General features: G+C 42.2%; 1 long non-coding RNA gene across 1 annotated transcript; it reads right to left on the bottom strand.

The window, feature by feature from the left end:
• Nucleotides 1–24,448: 24,448 nt before the first annotated feature.
• LOC123462175 lies at nucleotides 24,449–26,538 on the bottom strand. Its single transcript, XR_006638140.1, has 3 exons — nucleotides 26,373–26,538; nucleotides 25,763–25,794; nucleotides 24,449–24,504 (listed from the first exon to the last, which is right to left on the bottom strand). It is a non-coding gene; the product is annotated as an uncharacterized LOC123462175 (long non-coding RNA).

Raw genomic sequence — 26,538 nt, 5'->3', positions numbered from 1 at the left:
AACAAACTAACAAATCCATAAATCAAATTTTGAAAACAGTTCTAATTTTTCAAGAGCTAAAAATGTTAAATATACTAAAAATCTAGAATTAATGTTAAATATACTAAAAATCTAGAATTTCTTATTCAAAATACATTTTGTGTCTTTCAATAAAACTTTATTTGTAAAAATAGCTAGCCAATAGAAGACTCAAATAGCATTTATCCAATCTTGGTTTAGATGATTACTTTCATGATGTCCTTATTGGAAACTTGGGATTTATAAGATTTTGGAATAAAAGGCAAGAATAAAAGGCAGGTATGTCTGACATATTGACAAAGATTCCTATGTTAACTTTCCACAATCATAAGTTAAAGCTTAAAGAAATTAAACATATGCATCATACAAACACTAGTAAATGTTTCAAAAAGGATGCTAAAATAACATCAAACTCTCCTAAGCTCACCCCTCTTGTTCTTTTAAGTAACTAAGTAATTAAACATGCCTACTTTTAAAATGTACTTTAGGAAATCCCCCTTTGTCTTTAGACATGTGATTAAGCACATGTAATACACTCAGGAAATAATCAGGACTCTGAGACATTTATTGAATTTAGTGCAAGTTCTCCTCTTTTTATTTTATTTTTATTACTTTTATTAAGAACATGCTTTGTATGGATACATCATGCATTGGTATCATCTTCTCCCTCCTCCCCGCCCCCATTCCACAGGGGACCCTCCTCAGTGGGGTTGCTTGTATTCTTCATAGGGTTGTGGGTTATTCACTATGGGAGCAGCAGTCAGTTACTGAGGGGAGGCAATGCCTCTGGGCAAGATATCCCAACCTGTGGCTCTTACATTCTCTCTTCCCTCTGTTCTGCAAAATTCCCTGAGCTATGCTGGGTGTGTTTTAAGTCTACTACAGTGATGAGCTCTTAGGAGTCTCTGGATCTCTGCTTTGGAAGATGTTGAGTATCCTCAGAATCTGTCTTCTTCACCTGGTGCTGATTGTCAAGCTCACCATGGAAGCAGCACTCTTGCTCTGCTCTCCACTCCGTCTGTGGTTTTGCCTGGGCTTTGACTGAGGTGGTTATCTCCTCGGGTCTTGTTACCTTCTGAAAAAGAAAAACAGATTCTCCAACAGAGAGTGAAGTCAGCATAGGTTAAATTGGATAAGCATTATTAATTTAGGGAGAGTTTGATTGACATAGCCCCACTTTTAGCCAAAGACTAGCAGGAGCTTGTCATTGAGAGCATTATCTTTGTCTCTATAGGATTCAGACCAGTTTCCAGTTCAAGATATGGGTTCCTTTCCACTGAGTGTATCTCTTACCCAATCAGAAAGTTATTGATTACCCACCAATGCTGTGTGCCACCATTGCACTGGTATGTACTTCTTGTCAGGGTGGTTGTTTAGTCCCCTGCTTGTTCACTCCATTGTTGACCACTTTCCCCCAGTAGCTCATGTAGGACTTTCCAGCACTAGACGGACTGTCTGAGGACTGGCTGTCTTCTAGATTTGTGTTCTATGTTGGCAGCATGTGGTGTCTTCAGCAATAGGGTCTTACCTTTTACCTCAGGCAGGTAATCAAGTGCTTTAACAGAAGCCTGCCTTGTTCTGAGGACCTTGTAGGTCTCTCCCTTCAACAGCTAAATGTGGGCAGCACCAATTTCTGGTACTAGGAGTTATAGGTCAGAGCCAAAATTTTTTAAGGTTAGGCTTCATTCCACCCTCTCCAGGGCCCTTCTTTTAAGGGACTCCCCCAGTACTCCTGTTGAGGGTTATATCTTTTAGTATACTTTAAGGAGAAAGGTTTCTATGGTACCAGTTCATTTGGGGTTCAGTTTTGTATTTATTCCTCCCACCCTCCTCTTCCCTTCCCCCCAGACCTTTCCCTCCCTATTATCTGGACCTCAAGTTGCCCATCCAGTATGCCAGCAACTCAAGGTGATCCATATTAGGAACCACAGATGAGTGAGAACATGTGGCATTTGTCTTCTGTAATTAGGTGTGTTGGCTGAATGTGATCTGCTCTAAGTCTATCCATTTTCCTACAAATGTTTGTATCATTTTTCACTGTTGAGCAGAATTCCATTGACTATATGTACCAGAACTTCATTACCCATTTATCCAATGATGGGCACCTGAGAGGATTCCAGTTCTTAGCTATAATGAATTGAGCATCTATAAACATGACTGAGCAAATATCTCTGTAGTGAAGCACACTTAGGGTAAACACCCAGTTAGGGAATAGCTAGGTCTGTTGGTAGTTCTATATTAATCTTGTTCAGGAATCTCCATATTGATTTTCACAGTGGTTGTACAAATTTGCCTTCCCACCTCTTTAACCAAATCCTCATCAACGTTTGTTGTTGGTTGATTTTTTAATGATTGCCATCCTTACTGAAGTAAGGTGGAATCTTATAGTTGTTTTAATTTACAGTTCCCTGATGTTTAGGGATGTTGAACATATTCTTAAGTATGTGTTAACCATTTGAATTTCTTCCTCTGAGAATACCCTAGTCAGTTCTCTGCCCCATTTTTTTAGTGGGTTGATCTTTTGTATTGTTTAGATTTTTGAGTCTTTGTAGATTCTAAAAATGAGGCCTCTGTCCATGGCATAGCTGGAGAACATTTTCACCCATTCTGTGGGTAATCTATTGGCTCTGTTTATGGTATGTTTGTCTGTGCAAAAGCTTTTTAGCTTCATGAAAGCCCATTGTTTAAGAGATTGTTTAATTTCCTGAACTACTGGGTATTTGTCAGGAAGTCTTTCCCCACTCCTATATGGTAGAGAGTTCCTCCTATATTGCATTTAGCAGTTGAAGAGTGTCAGGTCTTATATTGAGGTCTGTAATCCATTTGGACTTGATTTTTGTGTATGTTGAGATGAGTGGGTCTAATTTCATTTTTCTACATGTGGTTATCTAATTTGTCCAGCACCAGTTGTTGAAGATGCTGTCTTTTCTCCAGTCTACATTATTGGCACCTTTGTCAAAGATCAAGTAGCTATAGGTACTTGACCTAAAGTCCAGGTTTTCAATTCTGTTTCTTTGGTCTATTTTTCTGTTTTTATTCCAGTACCATGCTGTTTTTGTTACTATGGCTTTGTAATAAGCCTTAGGTCAGGTTTGGTAATACCTCCAGGCATATTTCTTTGGCCAAGGATATATTTAGATATCCAAGGCCTACTGCCATTCCATATTAATTTGAGATCACTTTTTCTATCTCTGTGAAGAATGATGCTGGAATTTCTACTGGTATTACATTAAATCTGTATATTGCTTTTGATAGAATTGCCATTTTCACAATATTAATTACACCTATCCAAGAGCATGGGAGGTATTTCCACCTGCTCAAGTTCTCCTCAATTTCTTTGTTGAGTGTTTTTACGTTTTTCCTTATATAGCTCTTTCATGTTCTTGGTTAGTTATTCCAAGGTATTTAATTCTCTTGTGTCTATTAAAAATAGGACAGCCTCACTGATTTCTTTCTCTGTATATTTGTCCTTTGCATGTAAAAAAAGCTATTGAGCCAGGCATGGTGGTGCATGCCTTTACTCCCAACACTCATTAGGCAGAGGTAGGAGGATTTCCATGAGTTAAAGGCCACCCTGAAACTACAGAGTGAATTCGAGGCCAGCCTCAGCTAGAGTGAGACCCTACCTCAAAAAATAAAAAATAAAATTAAGTTAAAAAACAAATCATTCTCAGTGAACTTACCCAATCACAGGAAAAAAACTGACACATAGTCTCACTCATCTACAACACCTAACCTGAATCTACCCAAGATACCTTACATACCCAGCAAGCACCTCATGGACTAGACAATAGGATGGATGGGGAGGGCGGGGAGGGCATCGATGGGTGGAAAACAGTAATCTGGGCCCAAATGGCAATGGTACCATAAAATTCTACTTCCTAAAAGGCAGACCAAATGGCTGAACCTTCACTTGATCCATACAGGAAACAACTGAACCACAAGACACTGGAGAGGGTAGCATCAAGACTAACCTAAATCTTCTACATCTTCCCTCCCTCCCTCTCCCCCTCTCCCCTCTCTCTCTCTCCTCTCTAACTCTTGTATATTAGTTATGTTTTTCCTCAATTTCTTAGTGGGCACTGACCTGTAACCCCCACTTCCAGCTTGGGGCTACCATACACAATGAGCTTTAGAGCGGAGAAACCTACAAGGTTTCCCAAAAAAATAACAGACTTCTGTCAGAGTACTTGATGACCCACCAAAGGCCAGTGGGAAGACCCTATTGCTGAAGACTCCATACGCAGCTGACATGTAAAATGGAACGGCATGGCTGGAAGCCAGGAGAGAGTCAGTCCCCAGACAGTCAGTGTCTCTAGTGACAGAAGGTGCTACATGGGCAACTGGGGGAAATGACCAATATCTGTCCAAGCGAAGACTTCCGGCCAAGATGGCGACTGCCTAGCTGCACTCCAGATACCAGGGAGGAAAAGGCAAGAAATTAACGGCGAACAGGGTCTTTTTGCCAGTGGGAGGGCACAGAGTGGGGAAAAACAGGGAAGCACACATCCCCCCCCCCCCCCAGCGCAACCCGGCGCTCCCCGGCCCACCCACTCGCCCCTCACCCCCCCCCCCGCGCTCCCCAGGCAAAGAAAGACAAGAAATTAAGTGTTATCAGGGTCTTCTTGCCAGTGGCAGGGCACAGAGTGGAGAAAAACAGGGAAGCACGCATCCCCCCTCGAGTGAGTAGTCTACCCCCACACATACAGCCACTGCACCCCACTCCCCGCACCCCATGCTCTGCGCCCCTCGCCGCGCTGCTGTGCTCTGTTCGCGCGACCGCCAGCCCATCACGTGCCTGCCAGCCCGCTATGCTGTGCTGACGCGCGGGGATCTCCGCCTTTGTGCTCTGATCCTGCGTGTTGGCCAGCCACGCTGTGCTCAGTTCCCATGCCCACAGGGGCCACCTCTGCCTTCATTAAGCTGCTGCCAGACCCCCTGCTGCTGTGCTCCAATCGCTTGCCTGCCGGCCAGCCTCTACTGTGTCCTGATCCCATGCCTGCATCAGCTGCCTCTGCACTACAAATGCACGTGCAGCAGGCCCAGCCCCATAGCAAGGGCCACACAAGTCCACACTGAGTCACTAGCGCCAGCTCAGGTGCCATCCCCTACATGTCCATCGCTACCCATCCCCCACCCCCCTGAGGTGGGAGAGCTCAGACAGTTTGCAAGTCCCAGTATTCCCAGCCAGAGTTTGGGCAGCTTCAGGGCTTGCTGCCTCAGTCTGCTTCCATACTAGAAGGCAGGCAGCTTTGGTGCATTACTGGGTGAGAATTCAGGCAACTTTGGTGCCCCGTCAGGCTATAGATAGGCGACTTTGGAAAGAGAGAGCAAAAACCCAGGCTACTTGTAACTGCCCCAGGCTGCCTTGGATTCTCATTAAGCTAGATCCCAGGCTGCTCCACCCACCTACCTGCCCATACACTGACATGGGTAGACCACAGCGCAAAGAAATAACATGAAAAATAAAATGCAAGAAAATCCAGACAGATCACCCAGTCCAACAAGGATTACATCTAACCAAAACATAGAAGAGTGTTCAGGGTCAGAACATCAAGTGGAAGCTATGAACAATGCAACCCTGACCAACCTACTGCTAGAACTGGCAGGAAAGCTACAAAGGACAGATAATCGTATGGATGCTACCATCACTAAGCTAGAGCAATATGATAAGACACTGGAAGGAATTGAAAGAGAGCTAAGAGAGTTGAGGGCGAGTGAAAAGAAAGAGGACCTTAAAAATCAGCTGGCCACACTAAATGAAAACATAAAGAAATGCAAGGATGATTTCCAAGAATCATCAAGAAAATCAGAAAATGAGGCGAAAAGGGAGCTGGACAGAGCGATGGAAGTGATACATAGGAAAGTAGTAGAAAATGCAAACTTAATTGAACAAGTCCAAAACTCTCTAGAGGCCCTCAAGAATAGAGTCAGCGAAGTGGAAGATAGAAACTCTGATCTGGAAGACAGGATGGAAGAAACAGTTCGAGAGTCCAAAAATTTCAGTAAATTCAAAAGTTCCTGTGAACAGAACATGAGAGAATTGTGGGATACACTTAAACGTCCTAATATCAGACTCATTAGAATACCAGAAGGAGAAGAATTTCAGACCAAAGGCATGGAGAACCTACTTAACACAATAATTGAAGAAAACTTCCCCCGTCTCTTAAAAAGAAAGGCCAATCAAGATACAAGAAGCAAGCAGAACTCCTAACAGACTAGACCCAAGGAGAAACTCACCAAGACATATTATCATTAAGACAAAAAACATTGACACCAAAGAGAAAATCCTAAAAGCAGCTAGGGAAAAACAGCACATCACTTTCAAAGGAAACCCCATCAGAATTACTTCAGACTTCTCAATGGAAACCCTGAAAGCTAGAAGGGCCTGGAATGAAACTCTCCTAACTCTAAGAAACTATGGCTTCCAAACCAAACTACTCTACCCAGCAAAAGTCTCCCTTATAATAGATGGTGAAAGGAAAACTTTCCATGAAAAAACTCAGCTTTACAATTATATGAACACAAAACCAAAACTACAGAAAGTATTCCAGGAAATTCTCCACAGAGAAGAAACAAATAACCAAACACAAATGCCTACAAGAAGCAGATCACAACAACCAAACCCAGAGTAGACAGAAAAAAAAATTTTAATTCCATGGAAATGCCAACACACCTCTACCACCACAACTAGGCAGGGATCAAATCAAATCTCACAGTCATAACCCTAAATATTAATGGCCTTAATTCATCCATCAAGAGATACAAGCTAACAGGGTGGATCAAAAAATTAGACCCCTCAATCTGCTGCCTTCAAGAAACCCACCTAACCACTAAAGACAGAAACCTCCTCAGGGTGAAAGGGTGGAAAACAATATTCCAAGCAAATGGGAATAAGAAACAAGCAGGTGTAGCTATATTAATATCAGATAAAATTGACTTCAAACCAAAAACAATCAAAAAAGACAAAGAAGGCTACTTCCTACTTATAAAGGGAACAATCCATCAAGAGGATATTATAATCATAAATCTGTATGCACCAAACACAGGGGCAACACAGTTCATAAAACAAAACCTAATTGACAATAAAACAGAAATAACCACCAACACCATCATAGCTGGGGACTTTAACACACCATTATCAGTAGTAGACAGATCATCCAAACAGAAGCTCAACAGGGAAGTAAGAGAGCTCAACAAAACCGTAGAGCACTTAGACCTAACAGACATCTACAGAACTTTCAACCCCAAATAGACAGACTACATATTCTTCTCAGCAGCTTATGGAACATTCTCTAAAATAGACCATATACTGGGTCACAAAGACTGCCTCCACATATTTAGGAAAATCGACATAATTCCCTGCATGATATCAGATCATAATACTATATTCCTAGAAATCAACAACAAAAAAACCAACAAGAACCCCAACGGCAACTGGAAACTGAATAGCACACTCTTAAACAATAAATGGATAGTGGATGAAATAAAAAAGGAAAATGCAAAATTCCTTGAATTGAATGACAATGAGAACACATCATACCAAAACTTATGGGACACAATGAAGGCAGTCCTCAGGGGAAAATTCATAGCACTCAATGCCTTCATAAAAAAGACAGAAAGATCCCAAATCAATAGCCTAACCATCCACCTAAAGGCATTGGAAAACCAAGAAAAATCCAACCCAAAGAGCTCCAGAAGGAAAGAAATAATTAAAAATCAGAGCAGAAATTAATGAATTGGAAACCAAGGAAACAATTAAGGCAATTGACAAAACAAAGAGCTGGTTCTTTGAAAAAATAAACAAGATTGACAAACCTCTGGCCAATTTGATCAAGCAAAAAAAGGAGAGACGCCAAATTAACAAAATTCAAAATGAAAAAGGAGAGATCACAACAGACATAAGTGAAATTGGCAGAATCATCAGGACTTATTTCAAAAACCTCTACTCCACAAAACTGGAAAATGTGGAGGAGATGGATAAATTCCTGGATGCATATCATCTACCAAAGCTAAATTCAGAGCAGATTAATCACCTTAATGAACCCATCACACTCACGGAGATTGAAAAAGTAATAAAGGGCTGGAGAGATGGCATAGCAGTTAAGCGCTTGCCTGTGAAGCCTAAGGACCTCAGTTTGAGGCTCGGTTCCCCAGGTCCCACGTTAGCCAGATGCACAAGGGGGCGCACGCATCTGGAGTTCATTTGCAGAGGCTGGAAGCCCTGGCACACCCATTCTCTCTCTCTCTCCCTCTATCTGTCTTTCCCTCTGTGTCTGTCACTCTCAAATAAATAAATAAATAAATTTTTTTTAAAAAAAAAGAAAAAGTACTAAAAAACCTCCCAAAAAAGAAGAGTCCAGGACCAGATGGATTCCCAGCCGAATTTTATCAAACCTTCATGGAAGAACCCAAACCAATCTTTCTAAAACTGTGCCACACCATTGAAGAACAGGGAAAGCCACCCAACTCCTTCTATGAAGCTAGTATCACCCTAATCACAAAACCAGGCAGAGATGACACAAGAAAAGAAAACTACCGGCCTATTTCCCTAATGAACATAGATGCAAAGATCCTCTACAAAATACTCGTGAACCGAATCCAACAACACATCAAAAGCATTATCCACCTTGACCAAGTGGGATTTATCCCAGGAACACAAGGGTGGTTCAACATACGAAAATCGGTTAATGTAATTCACCACATAAACAAGCTTAAACATAAAAACCACATGATCATTTCGATAGATGCAGAAAAGGCCTTTGACAAGATACAACATCACTTCATGATCAAAACATTGGAGAGAATCGGCATGGCCGGTTCACATCTTAACATAATAAAGGCAATATACAAAGTTCCAAAGGCCCAAATAATACTTAATGGAGAGAGACTGGAGGAATTCCCACTGAGATCAAGAACAAGACAGGGATGTCCTCTCTCAACTCTGCTTTTCAACATAGTTCTGGAAGTCCTAGCCCAAGCAATAAGACAGGAGAAGGAAATAAAAGGGATACAATTTGGAAAGGAAGAAGTTAAGTTAGTTCTATTCACTGATGACATGAATGTATATGTAAGAGACCCGAGACACTCCATCCCAAAACTCCTGAAGGTGATTAACTCCTAAGGCAAAGTAGCAGGATACAAAATCAATGCACAAAACTCGGTAGCATTTCGTATGCAAATGACAAAGACACAGAAAAAGAAATAAAGGACATAGTCCCATTTTCAATAGCAACAAAAAAAAATAAAATACCTTGGAACAACGTTAACCAAGGAAGTAAAAGATCTATACAATGAAAATATAAAAACTCTCAAAAAAGAAACTGAGGAGGACTTGAGAAGATGGAAAGACCTCCCATGCTCCTGGATAGGCAGAATTAACATTGTGAAGATGGCAATCCTACCAAAGGCAATATATAGATTTAATGCAATTCCAATTAAAATCCCTACAGTGTTCTTCACAGAGATAGAAAAAATGATCTCAAATTTCACATGGAAAGGCAGAAGGCCTCGCATATCCAAACATATCCTCAGCAAAAGAAATACCTCTGGTGGCATCACCATACCTGATCTAAAGCTATACTACAAAGCCATAGTAATAAAAACAGCATGGTACTGGCATAAAAACAGGAGTATAGACCAATGGAATAGACTTGAGGACCCGGATTTTGGGTCCACCAACTATAGCTACTTGATATTTGACAAAGGCCCAAACATTACAGGCTGGAAAAAAAGATAGCATCTTCAACAAATGGTGCTGGGCAAACTGGATAACCACATGCAGGAAACTAAAACTTGATCCACACATTTCACCACGCACTACACTCAAATCCAAATGGATCAAAGACCTCAACATAAGACCAGAAACTCGAATACTACTAGAAGAAAATTTAGGAAGTACATTCCATGATATAGGAATGGAAAAAGACTTCCTGAACAAAACCCCAGTAGCTCAAGTTCTTAAACAGTCACTCAACCAATGGGATCATATGAAACTGAAGAGTTTCTTTACAGACAAGCACATAATAAGCAAAGCTAATAGAATACCCACAGAATGGGAGAAAATATTTGCAGGTTATCCAACTGATAGAGGCCTTATTTCTAGAATTTACAAAGAACTCAAAAGTCTAAACAATAAGAAGACAAATGCCCCACTCACAAAATGGGGTGCAGAGTTGAACAGGCAATTCACAGAGGAAGAAATACAAATGGCAAACACACACTTAAGAAAATGTTCATCATCCCTAACCATCAGAGAAATGCCAATTAAAACAACTATGAGATCCCACCTTACCCTAATAAGTATAGCCAACATCAAAAAGTCAAATGAAAATAAATGCTGGCGAGGATGTGGAGAAGCAGGGACACTCATTCACTGTTGGTGGGAATGCAGGATGGTACAACCACTCTGGAAAGCAATATGGAGACTCCTAAAAAAGCTGACTATAGAAATACCAACAAGACCCAGTTATACCCTTACTGGGCATCTACCCTAAAATCTTCAAACCAAAGGCCAGAGAAATTTGCTCAACCATGTTTGTAGCGGCTCAATTCGTAATAGCTAAAAGCTGGAATCAACCCAGATGTCCATCATTAGAAGAATGGATAACAAAGATGTAGTATATCTACACAATGGAATTCTATACAGCAGTAAGAAAAAATGACACAAAGAAATTTGAGGAAAAATGGTTGAACCTGGAACAGATCATTCTCAGTGAACTTACCCAATCACAGAAAAAAAAAATCAACACATAGTCTCACTCATCTACAACACCTAACCTGAATCTACCCAAGATACCTTACATACTCAGCAAGCACCTCATGGACTAGACAATAGGATGGAAGGGAGGGAGGGGAGGGCATCGAAGGGTGGAAAAGAGTAATCTGGACCCAAATGGCATTGGTACCATAAAATTCTACTTCCTAAAAGTCAGACCAAATGGCTGAACCTTCACTAGACCTTTACAGGAAATACCTGAACAAGACACTGGAGAGGGTAGGATCAAGACTAACCTAAATCTTCTATACCTTCCCTCCCTCCCTCTCCCCTTCTCCCCTCTATCTCTCTCTCCTTTCTAACTTTTGTATATTAGTTATGTTTTTCCTCAATTTCTTAGTGGGCACTGGCCTGTAACCCCCACTTCCAGCTTGGGGCTACCATCCACAATGAGCTTTTGATCAGAGAAACCTACAAGGTTTCCCAAAACAATGACAGACTTCTGTCAGAGTACTTGATGACCCACCAAAGGCCAGTGGGAAGACCCTATTGCTGAAGACTCCATATGCAGCTGATACACAAAATCAAACGGCATGGCTGGAAGCCAGGAGAGAGTCAGTCCCCAGACAGTCAGCGTGTCTAGTGGCAGAAGGCGCTACATGGGTGACTGGGGGAAACAACCAATATCTGTCCAAGCAACTCATTGTCTAATCTAATTAGCAACAAATAACCTGACGTGATGTCCACACAAGTGCAATAGTGGCACACAGCCATGGTGAGGTACCAACTACTCTTGATTTGGCTAACTGATCCACTCAGTGGTACTAGACCCATAGCTGGAGCTGGGAAACAAGTCAGAACCATACCCAAACACAAGCCCACTCTACAATATCAAGCTATCATCAATCATGGGGAACAAGAGGGCCTACACCTATCAATCTGTCTATCAAAAAATAAGTGTTGTTTCAATTTTCTTGGTGCTACCTTACTCTCCGTTGGAGAATCTGCTTCTCTTTTTCAGATAGATGCAGATCCTAAGGAGAGAGCTGCCCCAGCATACCTCAAAAGGGGCCCAACTGAAACTAAGGACAATTGGCAAAACAAGCAAGGGTGATGTTTTCCTGATGAACTGGATACCAGCACAAAGGGGAAGGAGATCAACACAGAGAAAAATCAACTCCTACCAAATCAGACAGCCAGAGCCTCAGAGGCCCCCAACACCTCAGCACTGAAGCAGACCAAAAATGAACCCAACATTGCTCAGGGAAATTTTGTGGAAGAGGGGGTGGAAACAATGTCAGAGTCACATGTTGTGTCATTATTTGCAGAGACATTTAGCATACCAATAACTGGGGACTAACCCCACAGTGCACGACCCATTTACATCAACAAGGAGGGTCTAATGGGAGGGGGTAGATCATAGATGAGCCTAAACAATGGTACCAAACTGCCTGTATTTGATGAAAAGAAAACTAATAAATCAAATTTAAAAAAATATATCTGTCCAAGCAACTCATTGTCTAATCTATTTAGTAACAAATAACCTGATGTGATGCCCACACAAGTGCAATTGTGGCACACAGCCATGTTGGGGAACCAACTGCTCTTGATTTGGCTAACTGCTCCCCTCAGTGGTATAAGACCCATAGCTGGAGCTGGGAAACAAGTCAGAACCATACCCAAACATAAGCCCACTCTCCAATATCAAGCTACCATCAATCATGGGGTACAAGAGGGCCTACACCTATCAAACTCTCTATCAAAAAAAGTAATTGTTATCTCAATTTTTGGGGTGCTAACTTACTCTCTGTTGGAGAATGTGCTTCTCTTTTTCAGATAGATGCAGATCCTAAGGAGAGAGCTGCCCCAGCATACCTCAAAAGGGACCCAACTGAAACTAAGGACAATTGGCGAAACAAGCAAGGGTGATGTTTTCCTGATGAACTGGATACCAGCACAAAGAGGAAGGAGATCAACACAGAGAAAAATCAACTCCTACCAAATCAGACAGCCAGAGCCTCAGAGGCCCCCAACACCTCAGCACTGAAACAGACCAAAAATGAACCCAACATGGCTCAGGGAAATTTTGCGGAAGAGGGGGCAGAAAGAATGTCAGAGTCACATGTTGGGTCATGATATGCAGAGACATTTATCATACCAATAACTGTGGGCTAACTCCACAATGCACGACCCATTTACATCAACAAGGAGGGTCCAATGGGAGGGGGTAGATCATGGATGAGCCTAAACAATGGTACCAAACTGCCTGTATTTGCTGAAAAGAAAACTAATAAATTAAATTAAAAAAATAAAAAATAAAATAAAATTAAGTTAAAAAACTATTGATATTTGTATGTTGATTTCATATCCTGCCACTTTGCTAAAGGAATTAATCACCTTTGAAGTTTTGAGATGGAAACTTTTGGGTCAATTATGTATAGGATCATGTCATCTGCAAATAGAGCTAACTTGACTTCTTCCTTTCCAGTTTGTATCCCTTTTATTTCTTTCTCCTATCTTATTTCTTTCTCTATCTTATTGCTTTGGCTAGTACTCCTAGTACTATGTTGAAGAGTGCTAGTGAGAGGGGGCAGCCCTCTCTTGTTTCTGATCTCAATGGGAATTTCTTGACTCTTTCTCCATTAAGTATTATTTGGGCTTTAGGTGCTTTATATGTGTTGAGATATAAATACTCCATGCCTATTCTCTCCAGTGTAGGGAGCCAATGCAGACGCCATTCTCGCCAGTCTTGAGGTAAATACTTCCTCAGTTAGGCAGCAACCTCCCTTGAGGTTGTGCATGCGCTTGATGCACCTTGTCCTGAGCCTATCCCGTGGCTCCTGTGGGTGGGTGAGCCTATGGCAGCCAATCAGCAGGCGTCCCATAGTATTCTGCCCTATAAAAGCAGCTACATTCCTGCGCCCCTCGCCCCTCGCCATCAACTTTCCTGTTAACCAAGAGGCTCTCCAATAAAGTGTGATCGAGAAGGATCCTTGTTTGCTGGTCATGCTTTTCCTGTGGGACAGGGGCTCGCCGCAAAGTGGTGCTGAAACCCGGGAACGCTGGGTGTTTTGTGGTCACTGGGCGAGGGGCCGAAGAGGATCCAGAACTTGACACACGGAGAGGAAGACGTCGGAGAGGAAGACGTCGGTAAGTCATCCCCAGTCATAATGTTTTTTTACTTAGATCCCTACCTGGTCCTTCTTATTTTCATTCCTGTGTGGTTTGTTGTCTTTATTGTTTGCTGTGAGCGCAACATGGGCAACTCAGAGGACAGAATAGGTAAGGGTACACTGCCATTTTGGCGGCTGGTTCACTCTTGCTTAAGTAAAGAAAACCACAAGGAACTTATTAGAAGGGGACGGGAAGTTCTCACAAGGCATCAGGATAGTGTTTCTGAGTCAGATTCAAATGGGGAGTCAAAAACTAGGCCTAGAAAAAGAAAAAAAATAAAAAAGAAGGGATTAAACAAAGATAAAAGTTTACAAGATGAGCTCAGAGAAACAGGTAAAATCTATAATTGGCCCCCCCCCTGAGGGGGAAAAAGGAGCCTTTAACAGGCTCGATCCTCCCATTGAGGAGCTTACACATGCAAATGTACTTAACACAGATAAGGAGGCTAGCTCCGATTCTGCAGAGGAGGAAGAAGAATTATTTAAAGGGAAAGAGGAAAGACTAAAGGAGGCCACCGCCTGTCATAAAAGGGAACAGACAAAGGGGCCTAAAGGCCAAGGGTGTAGTCCTTTACAGTCCCTAGAGCCTTCCGCACCCCCACCCTATAACTCCCCTAGGGACACATGCCGCTTCATTAAAACAATAACCTGGTCGCGGCTGGCCTCCGCTAGGAGGGGCTTCTATTATGGCTTCAAGAGAAGGAAAAAAAAAAAAAAAAAAGGGAAAAAAACTCCTTGGGAGCCGCACTCTCCAATATTTTCCGCAGCTGGTAGCCCGACAGGCTTGTTTGGGGCTTAAATATTGCTTAATACACTTTGCAAAGTTGCCTGACAAACTCATCATCCCCTATACTAAGGAACAGGTAGAAGTTTTGTCTGGCACTGTAGATGATTGGAGCATTCTCATGTGTGCTTTCCCAAATGTCATAGATAATCATTATCCAAAGAGCCCTATTTTGTCTTTTGTTGAAAATAATCTGGTTTACTTTCCTAAAATCACTGTTCAGGAGCCTATTACATCAGCCCCTGCCATCTTTACTGATGGCTCAAAGTCTGGTCGTGGGGCCTACCTGGTACAGGGATCGGAGCCTACAGTAAGAATGTTCAGACCTGACTCTCCTCAGATTGTTGAATGCTTAATAGTCTTGGAGGTATTTCAGACATTTCCCACTTCCTTTAATTTGTTTACAGATTCCTTGTATGTGGCCAATGCAGTGGCTAATTTAGAGATCGCAGCTTCAGTTCGCTCCTCTAGTTCAGTGTCCAATATTCTATTACAACTTCAATCTTTAATTCAGCAGAAAACTTGCCCATTTCATGTTTCTCATATCCGAGCCCATTCATTGCTGCCTGGACCCCTGTCACAGGCTAATGACCTGGTAGATCGGGCTACCAGGCTGGCCATGGTTTCCTTAGGAGATACAAAGGCTTCGGCTATAGAATTTCATAGATTATATCATGTTCCTGCAAACACCTTGAGAAAAAAAATTTTCTATTTCCAGAAATAAAACACGAGACATTATAAAATCTTGTCAGTCTTGTGTCACCTTTTTACCCTCCCCACATGTGGGCGTTAACCCTCGAGGCCTACGTCCTGGAGACCTTTGGCAAATGGATGTGACAAATCTTCCAGAGTTTGGAAGATTAAAATACCTACATGTCTCAGTGGACACGTGCTCAGGTATTATTTTTGCCTCACCATTGGCAGGTGAGAAGGTCTCTCATGTAAAAACTCACTGCCTAGAGGCCTGGGCTGCTTGGGGAAAGCCACACCGCCTAAAAACTGATAATGGCCCAGCGTACTCATCTGGTGGCTTTCGAGCCTTCTGTGCCCAAATGCAGGTTGCACATACCACTGGCCTTCCTTACAACCCACAAAGTCAAGGTATAGTAGAAAGAGCCAATAAAAGTCTAAAAGCTCTTTTATTTAAACAAAAAGGGGGTATAGCGGAAAATGCAACTCCCAAGGAAAGAGTGTCTTTAGCCCTTTTTACCCTTAATTTTTTAATCTTGGATAATAATAATAAATGTGCAGCTGACAGGCACAGTCAACATGTGATTCAATCATCTAGTGAGATGGTGTTATGGAAGGATGTCTTAGATAATAAATGGAAAGGACCGGATCTTGTTGTGATAAGATCCAGGGGAGCTGTTTGTGTTTTTCCACAGGAACAGGATTCCCCTCATTGGGTTCCAGCCCGGCTGGTGAGGACAGTCAAGCGATCTCCGGAGGAGAGTCCAGGAGACAGTGATGTTCATCAGGGCGGAGATGATGAAGGTCTTGTGGATAATCTTCCTCCTGTGCCTGGAATCCATGAATCAAGTGGAAGAGGAAGGGACACAAGATGAAGGGGCGTCTTGGAAGCACCTCAATACATCTGGGGGTGTTAATGACATTGGACATGGCTGTGGGAGGAATACTTCCTTTGCCCCTGCGCTGGTGTGTGTTCATCCACTGTTTCTGTTCGTTCTTAGTAACTTCTCTTTTAGTAATTGCACCAATGCTTCCTGCTATCTGTCATTTTAAGGAAGGGGTAAAAGTGGGAATATTCCTAGTGTGCTGCCTGGGAGGATGCGTACTTTGCCTCTGGTTGATTTGCCGCCTGCGAACCCAAACCAGGAGGGACAAGGTGGTCATTTCTCAAGCGTTTGCTGCCTTGGAAAGTGGTTCCTCCCCCCAAATTTGGCTTTAAAAGGCATATAGCTCCCCTGGCCCTTGCACCCTCAGGGTCTCAGAGTACCCATTGCACGAGGATGGGCAGGGATCTGGTAGCTTTCGTTTGACTGCCGCCTTTGCACTCTCAGGGGATCTGTCCCATTGCACTGAGGAAGGGGAGGTTGAACTTCTTCCCTTGATCGGTCAACACATCATGAGGTGCGGACCTGATCGGGAAGGTGGCTATTTTTCTGAGCTATGCCATAAGTTAATAAAAAAGGGGGAACTGTAGGGAGCCAATGCAGACGCCATTCTCGCCAGTCTTGAGGTAAATACTTCCTCAGTTAGGCAGCAACCTCCCTTGAGGTTGTGCATGCGCTTGATGCACCTTGTCCTGAGCCTATCCCGTGGCTCCTGTGGGTGGGTGAGCCTATGGCAGCCAATCAGCAGGCGTCCCATAGTATTCTGCCCTATAAAAGCAGCTACATTCCTGCGCCCCTCGCCCCTCGCCATCAACTTTCCTGTTAACCAAGAGGCTCTCCAATAAAGTGTGATCGAGAAGGATCCTTGTTTGCTGGTCATGCTTTTCCTGTGGGACAGGGGCTCGCCGCACTCCAGCGTTTTGATCATGAAGTGATGTATTTGTCAAAGGCCTTCTCTGCATCTCTTGAAATGATCAGATGGATTTTGTGATTGAGTTATATATGTGGGATATTATGTTGACTGATTTCTGTATGTTGAACCATCCCTGCTTGATCAAGGTGAATAATGCTGTTGATGTACTATTGAATTCAGTTTGAGAAGATTCTGTTCAGAACTTTTACATCTAAGTTCATCAGGGATATAGGTCTATAGTTTTCTTTTCTTGTATATCTGTCTGTATTAGGATGATGCTAGTTTCATTAAAGGAGTTGGGAAGGATCCCCTATTCTCCAATTATGTGAAATAGTTTGAGAAAAATTGCTTTCAGTCCTTCAATGAAAGTTTGATAGAATTCAGCTGAGAAGCCATCTGGTCCTGAACTTTTCTTTTAGGGGAAGTTTTTGATTTCCTTTTCAATCTCAATGAATGTGATTGGTTTGTTCGGGAGAATCCAGTTCAGTAACTCTTTTGATCAGGGTCACATAGCTTGTTGTTTTTATTTTGTTATTCAATTTATGATGTTTTCTCTATGATTTCATTGGAGACTTCCATTGTGGCACTAGCCGTCCTTGGTGGAGATCTCTCAATTTTCTGACTTTCATTGTTCTTTTATATTGTAGTCTACCCATCTCAGGGAAAAGTCGTATTTTATTGAGGAGGAAGCAAGTCTTTGTCCCTGAAGGATCTTCAGTGAATAGTTTGTTTTAAATGTGAACCAGATTGGTGTATAATGGGGTTATAACTGCAGATACACAGATTATGGAGATTACAAGTACATCAAAGGTACCTGGAGAACTGGGAGGTAGGGAACTGGGAGCTCAGGCCTACTCACTTCACTTGTGTACACTCTTCAGCACAGGGAAACCAAGGGTTGGGAAACCAGGAGCTGAGAAGCTGAGGAGCCAAGGGCAAGATGCCAGTAGCCACAGTGGCTCATGTACCCTCTGGCTCAGGGGAACGGGGATTTGGGGACTCAGGGGCCAGTCAATCAGGAAGCCAGAGCAAAAGGCCCATTTTCAGAGCCCACATGCAGGGTCCAGGCAGCCCCAACCAGGAGCAGCAGTACTGGGACTAGGGAACTGAGATGTGGGGAACAAACTGGAAGCCCTGGCCTACTCACTCTGCATGTGCATCCTCCAGAGTAGGATATGGGGAGTTGTGGACCCAGGGGCCATTCAATCAGGAAGACAGAACAACTGGCCTGCTTCAGTCTGGTGCATGCAGGGTCCAAGGAGGCCAAATCCAGCAGCAGGGCCCAGGGAAGTGGGAGGTGGGAAAGGAACCAGGAGCTTTGGACTACTTACTCTGTGTGCACGCCCTCCATAGCAGGGAATATAGGTGTTGGGGATCCACGGGCAGGTCAAGCAGGAATATGAAGCAGAAGGCTTGCTTCAGCAGCACGTGGGCAGGGTCCAGGCAGCTCTAAGATAGTAGCTGGGGTCCCAGGGACTAGGGAACTTGAGGTGGGGAATGACCCAAACTGTGAGCTCTGGCCTACTCTGCATGTACATCCTCCAGAGCAGGGGATCTGGGAGTTGGGGACCCAAGGGCCATTCAGTTAGGAAGCTCAAAATACTTTTAACATTGAACCAGGTATTAGCAACATCCTAGAAGTCATCACAGATTACAAGGAAGGTCTGCAGTATGTATATGCAAAGCTAATATTAAACCACAAGAGGAGTAATAGTCTAAACTGATACTTATCACTCTACACTTACAATTTGGGTGATTTTTAATACTTTTTAAATTTTTTATTTGTTTATTAATTTTCAAGCAGAGGGATAGAAGAGTGGCAGATACAGACAGAGAGAGAAAAAAAATGGGCACTCCAGGGCCTCTAGGAGCTGTAATGAACTCCAAATGCATGTGACATTGTGCATCTGACTTCACATGGTGTTGCAGTCAGGTTCACATTGCTGATAGAAATCACCCAATCAATAGCAACTTGTGGGAACAAGAGGTTTATTTTGGCTAACAGGCTCAAGGAGGAAGCTCCATGATGGCAGGGAAAATGATGGCATGCGCAGAGGGTGGACATCACCCCCTGACCAACATCAGGTGGACAATAACAACATGAGAGTGTGCCAAACACTTGCTTGGGGAAACTGACTATAACACCCATAAGCCAGCCCCTAATACACTCCCTCCAGAAGGTATTAATTCCCAAATCTCCATCAGCTGGGGACATAGCATTCAAAACACCTGAGTTAACAGGGGACACCTGAATCAAACCATCACATTCTGTCCCTGGCCCCCATAAACTTAGGTATCAGAATGCTAGTCCCCCCAGCTGATAGCAATTGGAAATTAAAGCCTCCTGGAGGCAGTGTGTTGTTGGGGGCAGGTTTATGGGTATTACAGCCAGTTTCCCCTTGCCAGTGTTTGGCACACTCCCCTGTTGTTATTGTCCACCTTATGTTGGCCACCCTCTGCTCATGCCATCATTTTCCCCTGCCATAGTGTAGCTTCCCCTCCAGTCTGTAAGCCAAAAGAAACCACTTTTTCCCACAAGCTGCTTTGGTTGGGTGATTTCTACCAGCAATGCAAACCTGATGCAACACATGGATACTGGGGAGTCAAACCTGGGTCCTTAGGCGTTGTAGGCAAGTGCTTTAACCGCTGAGCCATCTCTCCAGCCTGACTTTTATCTATTATAGTGTTAACAAAAGCATTTTAAGTTGTATGTTTATCCCTGAGGTAGCCTAGATCTCTAGTGTGAATCAAGGCTAAACATGAGTTAGCAGACACAGCTAAGCATGAACAGATACCATAATATTTTAGTGGTATATAGAGAACAACAGAGTATTATCACCACCATCAATAATGCCAATAGTTGTGTAAGGCTTACAGTATATACAATACTCATCTAAGCACATTTAATATACTAATCAGTTTACAATTCAGTAAAATATAGTTATCTCCATATTAACATGAGGAACAGAGAATGTAAGTAACTTATTAAGAACCATATAACCAAAATATTAAAGCTAAGTTCAAACTCCTGTGTCCATGTTCTTTTCTTATTATGCTACATATCTACTTATGCCTGTCCTTATTTCTAAGATGAAAGTAAATAGGACTGGAGAGATGGCTTGTGGTGAAGGCACTCAACTGCAAAGCCTAAGAACCCAAGTTTGACTTCCCAGTACCCACGTAAGCCAGATGCACAAGGTGGCATATGAGTCTGGAGTTTATTTGCAGTGTTTAGAGGCTCTGGAACACCCATTCATTACTCTCTCATATAAATAAATAAAACATTTTTTAACTTAAAAAATATACACTGGATCCAATTTCGTATTACTTTTGGGTTTTTTTATTTTTTATTTTTATTTTTTTGGTTTTTTGAGGTAGAATCTTCTTACATTAGCCAAGGATAACCTGGAACTCACTATGTAGTTTCAGGGTGGCCTTGAACTCATGATCTTCCTACCTTTGCCTCGCAAGTGCTAGAATTAAAGATATGAACCATCACACCAAGTTTTACTATTTATTCTTTTTTGAGTGTATATGCTTTTCTTTATATATATTTTTTTTAATTGACAACTTCTATGCTTACAGACAACAAACCATGGTATTTTCCTCCCCCACATTCCCCTTCAAAACTCTGTTCTCCTTCATATCCCCTCTCTCCATTAGTCTCTCTTTTTATTTGATGTCATCATCTTTTTCTCCTATTATGAGGGTCTTGTGTAGGTATTGCTAGGCACTGCGAGGTATTGGATACAGTCCATGATGGTGGGGAAGGTGTGGATAGCAGTAGGAGTGTGGGCAGCTGGTCACATTGTATCTGCAGCGAGGAAACAGAGAGAGGCGAATGCTGGTGCTCAGCTTGCTTTATCTTTTTATTCAGTCCTGGACCCCAGCCCATGAAATGGAACTTCCCACTTAGGGTGGGTCTTCCAACCTCAATTAACCTAATCTAGAAAGTCCTTAGGACCAGCCCAAGGATTTGTCTCTGAGGTGATTCTAGATCCTGGCAAGTTGACACTGAATATTAGCCATAACAGTCTTCTTTGATCTACTGTTATTAATTTGAAAATTAAATAAAACTTACGTATAACATTAAGGTGCAGTTTGGCCCAGCCTACCGGATCTCGCTGGTGGGGCCAGGTAACCACCCAGAAACCTCTTCTGGCCACCAGAGAAAAACCACAGTCCACAGTCTTTTCCAAGCAGGAACTCACTTTATTGTGACAGGCGGGTGTTTATACAATGTTGAGAACAAAGGCAGAGACTTTAGGGTAGGGTGAGACGTAAGGGCCAATAGCACACTGCGACCTCTGAGATGATTGGTTGTAAGCGTGCATGAGCGGGTGGCCCCCTGCTGAGTCATAGCTGGGCGGAGGCAGTTAGGCTCAGGAAGTTCCCCTAGGCCTCAGTCCGGGCCTCTCAGGTAGGGACTCACTCTAAGCCAGGCTGACCTGAAATTCACTATGTAGTCTCAGGTGTCCTCAAACTCATGGTAATACTCCTATCTCTGTCTCCTAAGTGCTGGTATTAAAGGCGTGTGCCACCACACCTGGCCAGAGTTACTTTTTTAAGATTGCAGAGGAAATGTCAAAGTTCTATATATTAAGCTTAAGTAAACTAGATTTATGTTTCTCTTAATGAAGACGTAAAGTTTTGTTTTCTAGGTCAACTATATTCTGAGCCAGGCCTTCCTCACAAAAGGAAAGACAAATTTTATTCCAACTCTGGTAGACTCTCTGGACCAACAGAACTCAGAGGTTTTAATATGCCTTCTTTGGATTAAAGTGGCTAAGACAGCATGCACATGCGTGTGTGTGTGTGTGTGTGTGTGTGTGTGTGTGTGTAATTGTGGCATATTAAGGAACTGGGAGCTAAATAAAAGGCTAATATATTTGCTATCTCAGGTAGCTCTTAGGGTCTGGGTTTTATGTTTCTTACTGTCTTGAAACAGACTTGCATCCAAATATGTATTTGTAGTTGCTTTGCGTACCATAGTAATAGGTTCAATGTATCTGCCTATGATAGTAAATTTTGCTCTGCTCCATGGCTAGCTTTTCAATTTTTTCAGTCTTTTTTATTTTTTTTTGAGGTAGGGTCTCACTCTGGCCCAGGCTGACCATAAATTAACTATGTAGTCTCAGGGTGGCCCCAAACTCATGGCTATCCTCCTACCTCTGCCTCCCAAGTGATTGAATTTAAGGTGTGCACCACCATGCTCAGCCCTCAGTCCAGTTTTTAATACATCCTGTTGTGTAAGTAGGGAAATTAGGCAGGCAAATGTCAGTGGGTATAAGTCCATCCATAAGCTGGATGTATTTTCTACTAATGGCTTAATAAGTTACCTTGTTTGAATATTTAATGTTAAGAATGATTTAACACAGATTTACTGGATAATCTACTGTTTATTAGACTTTTTTCTTTTTTTTTTTTTTTTTGAGATAGGGTCTCCCTCTAGTTCAGGCAGATCTGGAATTCATTATGTAGTCTCAGGCTGGCCTCATACTCACAGGGATCCTCCTACCTTGGCCTCTCAAATGCTGGAATTAAAAGCATGCACCACTACCCCCAGCTCATTTATTAAAAAAATATTTATTTATTTATTCGTGTGTTTCTTTCTTTCAAGGAGAGAGAGAGAGAGGAGATAGAGAGACAGAGGAAGAAGGAGGGAGAAGGAGACGGAGAGAACGGGCACACCAGGGCCTGTAGCTGCTGCAAATGAACTTCAGATGCATGCATGTGTCACTTTGTGCATCTGCTTTATGTTGGTACTGGGAAACCAAACCTGGGTCATTTGGCTTTGAAGGCAGTCACCTTAACTATTGAGCTCTCTCTCCAGCCCCAAGGTTGTATTTTTTTTCCCGAGTTAGGATCTTTCTCTAGCATAGGGTGACCTGGAATTCATTATGTAGTTTCAAGCTAGCCTCCTACCTCAGCCTCCCAAGTGCTAAGATTAAAGGCATGCACCACCATGTCCAGTTACTGTCAGGCTCTCTTAAACTACAATATAACTACCCACTGTAGTTGAAGCATATATATGTCTACTCTAGCTGTCAAAAGTATAATATATTTGGGGCTGGAGAGATGGCTCAGCAGTTAAGGCACTTGCCTACAAAGCCTTACAACTCCTGTTCAGTTCTCCAGTATCCATGTAAAGCCTATTGCACAAAAGTGGCACATGCATCTGGAGTTTGTAGCAGCTGCAAGCCCTGGCACACTCAAAAGTTGGACATGGCCATAAATATCTTGTAACCCCAGCTCTGAGGGGAGCCAAGACAGGAAGATTACTGGGTTTCCCTGTTCAGCCAGTCTAACTGAAAAATAGCATGAGCTTCAGGTTGGCCTGAAGAGTTTTAAGAGACCTTGTCTCAAGGAAATAAAATAAAAGAGTGGCTTGGCATAGAGGCGCAATGCCTTTAATCCTAGCACTCTGGAGGCAGAGTTAGGAGGATCACTGTGAGTTCAAGGCTAGCCTGAGACTAAATAATGAATTCTTGAGCAGCCTGGGGCTAGAGTGAGACCCTACCTCAAAAAGCCAAAACAAAAAAGGTGGAAGAATGAGAATGAGGACTCCCTAAATTCTTCTCTGGCTTATGCATGTGTGTGCATCTGTGAGTGTGCTTGCACACATGCACACACACCCCAAAAAGGAATTTCTATAAAGTAGAAAATAGTACTTACTGGTAAAGGTTTCCTATTGTGTGTGAGAAACATTACCCAGTTGAAGTATTTACTACTTTAGAAATTACTATTGTTGAATAAAAAGCAAAGAAGCAGACCCACAGTCTAGATTTAATGTGTCAGATTTTTCATCACTGTGGCCAAATACCTGACAGAGACATCCTAAGGGAGGAATAGTTTAGTTTGGCTCATGGTTTCAGAGATTGAGAGGTTTCTTTTCTTGCTTTCTTTTTTTTTTTTTTTTAAATTTTGTATTGACAACTCCTATACTTACAGACAATAAACCATGATATTCTCCCACTTCCCCCTTTTTCCCCTTCACAACACCACTCTCCATCATATCCCCTACCTCTCTCTGTTAATCTCTCTTTTATTTTGATGTCATTGTCTTTTTCTCCTATTATGATGGACTCATTAAGGTGTTACTAGGCACTGTGAGGTCGTGGATAGCGAGGCCAATTTTGGTCTGGGAAGTTTCATTGTAAGGAGTGGTGCCCTTCCTTTGGTTCTTTCATTCTTTCCACTACCTCTTCTGCAATGGACCCTGAGCCTTGGAGGGTGTAATAAAGAAGTTTCTGTGCTGAGCACTCCTCTGTCCCTTCTTCTCAGCACTGTATTGTCTTTTGGGTCATCCCAGTGGTCACTGCCATCTGAAAAGAAAAGTTTCTCTAATCAAAAGTGAGAATAGCATTAATATATGAATATGATCATTAGATGTAGTGCTTTCAGGGCAGTTTGGTGAGAATAATAAATTCATTTAGTTAGACAACAGCAGGCTTTATACCCCTAAAGCATATGATCTCCCCTTCCATAGGCTTTTGATTAGGTTTTCAGTACCAGGTATGTATTTCCTCCCATAGAGCGGGCCTACAGTCCAATTAGTGAGCAGTTGGTTTCCCCCAGAGCGGACATGCCACTATTGTACTTGTTCAGTCTTCTGGCCTGCCTAGCCAAACTTGAGGCTTCCAATGTCCACTATTTTCACCGCTGATGACTTCTGTCTCCCATAAGGCTGCATACAGTGCAGCTTTTCCAGCTTTCAGTTGGCTGGGCTACAGGTTTTCTTCTCAGCACCAGCTTGATTTCTCTATTTATTCTTAATTACCAGCTTTAAAATATTTTCTAATCAACAAGGTTTCTATAAAAGAACAATCCATTTGTCATGTTTTCTTTATAAATCTATAAAATATTTAACTACAAAAAAAAATGTTAAAATTCATCAATAATTGCCAAGAAGTTCCAGGTAGTACTTTAAACTATTACAGGTGACATATGCGGTCCTCATTGTAAAATTTACAAAATTAGTCAGCAATTCTTGATCTGATCATTGTGGCTTGCTGTATGTCCCAAGGCTTGAATGATATATCTACCTTCAAAGAAACAGAAAGCTCTAAAGAAATCATACTGGGACTATTCTAGTTCATCAGCATCTTTTTTGTTTTTAATGAGTGTTAGAGGAGAGACAGAACTTTCTGCTTCATAAATAACAGTGCATATAAAACTGTCTGTTGCTGTGATTTGGCAACACTGCTTACAACCATGTTAAGCAGGCTGAGCAGGCACCTTGTCTCACTTGGTGTGGTGGTGTCTGTAATCCCAGCACTAAAGAAAAGATTCAAAAGTTGAGACCTGTCTGGGATACATAGCAAGAACTTGTCTCACAAAACAAAAATGAAAAGTGAGAAATCTTGTCTAAAGAATATATGTTTGCTGCTGTTCTGTTTGCCTAACAATTATAAACAACATGGACAAGCAAAAACCATTATGTAACTCTAGCAAAGTCTTGTGATCACACTTGCTCAGATTAAGCTGTCACACTGTGATGGTCTACATTGTTTCCTTGACAGGACCTGGAATCACCTGGGAAGGATTGTCTAAAGTAGGTAGAGGTAGGAAAATCCACCTTACCTGTGTGTCAGACCATTCCATTGGCTGGGGTCCTGGATTATAAAAAAAAAAAAAAAAAAGTTAAGTGCTGGCTCAACACCAGCTTCATCATTCTGTTTCTTCACTAGAGGCTGAATATGACCAGCTCTACTTCAATCACCTGCCACCATGCCTCCCCCACTATGATAGACTTTAACCTGGAACCGTAAGTTGAAATAAATCCTTTCTCCCTGAAAATAATTTCTCACAGACATTTTGCTCCAGCATCAAAATGTAACAGACATACTAACCTTCTATTTTATATGTTTATTTTATATGTTTTTTACCACCATTCTTTCAAGGATATGTGAAGCTCATGTTATAGAATGAATTTTCTAATGAAATTAAAATGTCCCATTAGTTCATTGTCTCTGAGTCTTAGACTTGGGTTTTTCTCATAATTGCACCCTTCCTATGATGGATTCTACCTGTAGGAGTAAAGACATCCACTTACTCTGCATAGTCAGCAGTCTGCAATGAGTTCCAGTAGTCCTCGCCTCTCAGCATTAATCCCCTCACTCTGTGGGGTAAAGTTCTGACTTATTGCTTAAATAGAGTGGGACAAGTAATGAGATGTTGCCTCAAAACTTACTTTGTAAAGACTGGCTTTGGTCATAGGTGATAATTCATTTTCTTGTTCTTCTGTGCATTCTGCAGGAAACCAGCTACCTAATGAAGACTGCCCTAAAGGGACATCCAATTGGCAAGAAACTGAAGCAAGCCTCCAGCAAACAGCCAGTGTGGAACTAAAACTCTGG

The sequence above is a fragment of the Jaculus jaculus genome, chromosome 7 (assembly GCF_020740685.1).
Source record: "Jaculus jaculus isolate mJacJac1 chromosome 7, mJacJac1.mat.Y.cur, whole genome shotgun sequence".
Classification (NCBI taxonomy): domain Eukaryota; kingdom Metazoa; phylum Chordata; class Mammalia; order Rodentia; family Dipodidae; genus Jaculus; species Jaculus jaculus.
This window is presented reverse-complemented; position numbering and strand designations above follow the sequence as displayed.